The sequence below is a fragment of the Sciurus carolinensis genome, chromosome 4, assembly GCF_902686445.1.
Source record: "Sciurus carolinensis chromosome 4, mSciCar1.2, whole genome shotgun sequence".
Lineage (NCBI taxonomy): Eukaryota > Metazoa > Chordata > Mammalia > Rodentia > Sciuridae > Sciurus > Sciurus carolinensis.
In genome coordinates, this window is record NC_062216.1 from 160777299 (window position 1) to 160782033 (window position 4735).

At 47.4% G+C, this 4735-nt stretch overlaps 1 long non-coding RNA gene across 2 annotated transcripts; it reads left to right on the plus strand.

Annotated features, from left to right (window-relative positions):
• Window positions 1–1754: 1754 nt before the first annotated feature.
• Window positions 1755–4257, plus strand: LOC124983914 (uncharacterized). Of its 2 annotated transcripts, XR_007108507.1 has the most exons (5): window positions 1755–1841; window positions 2237–2380; window positions 2791–2956; window positions 3502–3562; window positions 4111–4257. It is a non-coding gene; the product is annotated as an uncharacterized LOC124983914 (long non-coding RNA). The 2 variants fall into 2 exon arrangements; XR_007108508.1 differs by lacking the exons at window positions 3502–3562; window positions 4111–4257 and adding an exon at window positions 3215–3308.
• Window positions 4258–4735: the final 478 nt, after the last annotated feature.

Here is a 4735-nt window from a genome sequence, read left to right on the forward strand (position 1 = left end):
AGGAGCTCCGCGTGATGCCTCTACCGGCCCTTTCAGTAGCATTAGCATTGGAGAGATTTTGAGCATCATATTGAATTAAACTAGAGGTCTGTTCTGGGCCAGATTGTCAGAGTCTGACTATGTAGAAAGACTGTAGACTCACTGGAGCAAGGTCATGACTTAATATTTTCTACCTCTGTAAAATAGCAGTAACAATTCTTGCTCATGGGCATAAAATTGGGTGAAACACCTACAAGGGCAATGATACTAGTGGTTAATATTTATTGAATGCTTAATATTTTCTAGGTATTGTTTCAAGAATTTAGGATACAGTAACAGTAAGTAAGCCCACAGTAGATGCTGTTATGATCTCCGTTTTAAAGATGAAGGACTGGTGGCAGGTGTGTGTAGGGGATCTCACAGGAATTAATTAAATATGTGTTAGAGGCTGAGATCTTTCAGCTTCACCATCACCAGGACCCAGTACACAATAAGTAATGGATACACCTTAATTGGTGAATAAATAATAGACATCACAGGTTGGTATAGTTTTTTTGTAAGAGACCAAATGGCAAACATGTTAGTCCTTGGACTCTATATGGACTCTGCTGCAATGTGTCAACTCTGACATAAACTGTGCAAAGGCAGCCAGAGACAAGATGGAAATAAATAAGCGTGCCTGGGTTCTGATTAAACCATTTCTAAAACAGGTGTTGGGACAGATCTGACGGTGGGCTATAGCTTGCCCACCTCTGATGTAGATGCTCCTGGTACTGATTTAGATAAACTGTGCCATTTATTAGATGCATGAGCTGGGTACTGTTGTTAAGTACTTACATACGTTATTTCGTGAGTTATTTCGTGAACTATAGGCAGGTTTCAATAGTGTATCCCGTCTGTTAGACCACAGCACCCAGACTTGGGAAACACTGTTAAGGATTTTGAACATTATCCAGGTGAAAATATAAGTTAGTTCTGGATCCTTACTACTCAAAAGTCTGGCCCAGGGGAGCTTGTTCTAAATGCAGCCTGTAGGGCCCTTTCTCAGAAATCTCGAATCAGAACCTAAGTTTTCACAGGATGCCAGTGATTCTCATGTGTGTTAAACTCTGAGAAGCAAACCAGATCACATTCAGAACAAACACTGTTAGATATCCAGAAGGGTTTAGCTTTTGTGAGTAACATAGCTGTGCTTGCCATCCATCTTGTGGGAGTCAACCTGCTACCGTCAGCATGTTGTCAGAACAAGACAAGGGAAGTCTAGATGCCCAACAGAAGCTTTATTGTCTAACAACTTCTGGAGGCTACTGGGAACATTAGCCAAGGACTTAATGGTGCTCAACTTATGAATGTGTAGAGTGTGACAGTCATTTCACCAAATGAGGTCAGAATTTGGTTGTCTACACAGAGATGAATACCCAGGTTGAAATTTTCTCAGAAGTTCCAAATTGGACTCCAGTGTATTGATGAACCATTTTTTTTTTTTTTTTGAGACTGACCAGGGAGGCCCAGTGCAGATACCCTTGCTATTGCTTAATCTAATTGACAATCAGCACACAAAGGAGAGAGAGGAATCACTCTGCTAACGAGCTCCCTGCCCTCCTGTCTCTGGAAGAATGTAGGCTGACAGGGACACAATTAAAAGGGGATTGATTTATTGAGCTGGAATGCTCTGGCCCGCTAATCTCAGCATCTCTGTTTCATGCAATCACCATTTCCAAACAAGAGACAGCCCACGCAATCGAAACTTGTCCTGGTCGCCTGGGAGCCAAAGATGCTCTTAGTTTACCAGAGGTGGCTCAGCCCTAGAAGCCCATAAAGGAAAACCACATGAAAGAAGTCCTTTCCTGAGCGAAGTCCTGGTAAGGATCTGGCATTTAGCGGGGACGGACAGACGATCTAAACAAAACGCAAGCCGTGGTAATGCACGCTGCCGCCCTTGGCTCCAGGGGGTGATGGGTTAAGAAGAACAAATGGGCAGGGAGCCCTGTTTTCATCTTTTACATAATGAAACTGTAAATTTCTGTTAGAAATCACAGGATCATCAAGTGTCTGGAATGTCCATGGGGGTGCCGGTGGGATTCCAGGGAAGAGAAAAGTTCACGGATTTGCATTCAGTTCTCCCTTTGAACCGTTCCATTGAACCGTTCCATTGAACAGAGGAAGCAAATCTCAGCTATGCGCACGCCTAGCAGGATTTATAATTGTGGGGACTCGAGGGGGGGCACCCAATAAATAGCACCTCTCCGTTCACCAGCGTTCAGAACTGATTGAGGAGTGAAATAAAAGATGGGCCGTGGAGACTGAAAGACAGCGTCATCTTTGTCACCCATAAAGGGGACACCGGAGAAAGTGGCTTACGCCTGCGGGCTGGTAGGCGAGCCCCAGCAGCTGCGAGAGGGTAGGCTGGGAGGAAGGGCGGTGGGAGATGTTCCTTGTGGGCCGGCTTGTCCCCAAGAGGGAGAGAAAAGGAAGGTTCTGGGACCATTTTCCCAATTTCTCTTTCCAAATTTATCAGAATAAAACCATAGCTCTGTCTGTTCAGGGGTGGGACAGAGAGAAGCCAGGAGTGAAGTGGGACCTCTCCCACAGGGAAGGAGTCTCCACAGGGGACCAGGGAGCACCTTTCCCCCCTCACACTGTTTTGAGATCAATGCCAGTAATAATAATAACAGCAGCAATGATACTAATAATATGTAAGGACAAAAATGACAGTTTACTGAGTATTACTGTACTCCGGTGCTGGGCAGAATACCTTATCTCATTCAATCTTCCCAACTCAGAGATGATTTTGTTCTTCTCTCTCTGTAGATGAGAAAACTCAGGCAGGGGTCGCGTAACTTGTCCAAGACACACAGTCGGCGGTGCCGGAGCTGCAGTGCAAACAGCCCTTCCAGACCCCAGCGCCTCAGTGAAGCAGCGGACCCACTCTGTCTGTTGGATGGAGGGAGTGGATGAATAAAATGTGGCACTGGGGGTAAGAGGTCTCGAGGTCTGACTGGCATGGGGGAATCTGGGTGACGCACTGCTAGGCTTTCCCGACTGGGAGGCTGGTCCTGGAAAGTTCTGGTCTATCAGGCCAGGCTAAAAAGAGCTCACCTTTCTGTTCCAGAAGAAGCCTGGGGTAAGAGTCCCAGGAGGCCTCTTGGCCTCTGGGCCACGAACAACTACCCTGTTGGTCTCTGACTGCACTCTAGATTGGCTAGTGGTTTTGAGGCTCTTGTTTGCCTTCCAGGTGGTTAGTAGCCCAGACACAACTGGCCAGAGGATCACCTGGACATCTCCACACCTCTGTCCAAACAGAGCCTGAGCTAGAAATCTGACCAATGAATTGCAGAAGAGGACAGCAGAGAGTGGCTGACCATTGGCCTCCCCTCTCCCCTGGGGGTTTTCCAGTCTCCCATCCATCTGGCCACCACATTCTCTGATGTTCCTCTTCCCACTGACCATTCAACAAAAACCAGAGCCCCTGGATCCTGCTTGTTCTTAGCACCCTGAGATTTGGTTTTTGAATTCTTGCAGCAGGTTGACTCTCTTGATCGGAACTTCCTCCCTCCAGAAGAGGACCTGGCCCCTTCCCCAGGTACCTGCTTTCCCTTGCCGCCTCCTGACCGGCCCCTCACCCCGCCTGCCCTCCCCTGGGCCTGTTCTAATCTTCCTTTGGGAACGCCTGCCATTTTCCCCAGTTTCCTTCCTCCACCTCAGCCTTCCCCCCACCACAGGCTTTCTTGGCCTTCTCAGCTTTCTTTTCAAAGACCTTGCCTTTCTTTTTCTCCTTATTTGGTCCGATGTGACCTGACGGGGTGGCTGAAGCAGCATAGTGGGGATAGAAATATGTGCAAGCCGTCACAGTTTTTTTTTTTTTGTTTTGTTTTCTATTCTCAAATGGGGCATTTGCTATCAATTTATGGAGTCGAGCTGAAAGGTGAAGAATTTCCACTTAAAAATCAATCTCTTCAGATTGGAACTTTTTTTTCTTTTTTTCCCATTGTGGTCCAGATCTCTACCAATCCCATGCACAGAGACTGTCCTGGAGAAGATTTCTAGAGAAATGCCTGTCTAGAAAGTTCTAGAGCCTTGTGGAAGTTGATTTCTTGGACACTGGATAATGTGTCCTTTTGTCTTCCTTAGGATTCTCTCTCAGAGAAGTGGTGTCAAAATGAGGTGCTGCTACTGATGCCCCAGGTGGGGATGAGACCAAGAAGGTCAGGCTGAGGGTCCAGCTGCTCTTGAACTGCTCCAGGAGAAGCCTCTAAGGAAATAACTGTCCATGGAATAAACAAGGCAAAGAAACCTTATTGTTAGCGGAGACCTTAACTCCAACCCTTCCTGTGAACCTTGGTACATCCAGGCTCAACCAGGCGGAGAGCTGCTGTTTTAAGCTTCCCCTACAGAGCGTGGAGAGTGCTGTTGGTGTCCCCTCTGTCCTCACCAAGCTGTGGCAGCCATACTTGGGCTACCTTGGGTGTTGCTTGCTGGGGACTCAGTGCTGTCCCTTCTCTGCATATTAGCCTTTAACCATGGGAGTCGCTTTGCGGGGGAAAATATGTATCGTGACCTCTTCTTTCAATTGTACCCTGTGCCTGCATCCAATGATTGATCAATCAGGGATGGAAGGGAAACCCTCTTTGCATGTGGGATCAACTCCATAGCTGCTCCCAGCGGGCTCAGGCTTATGCTAGGCCCCAGCTGAGACAGCGTCTTGGCTTAGTTCCTCCTTTTCCACGCTGCTCTCTCACCACCTCAACAAGCCACG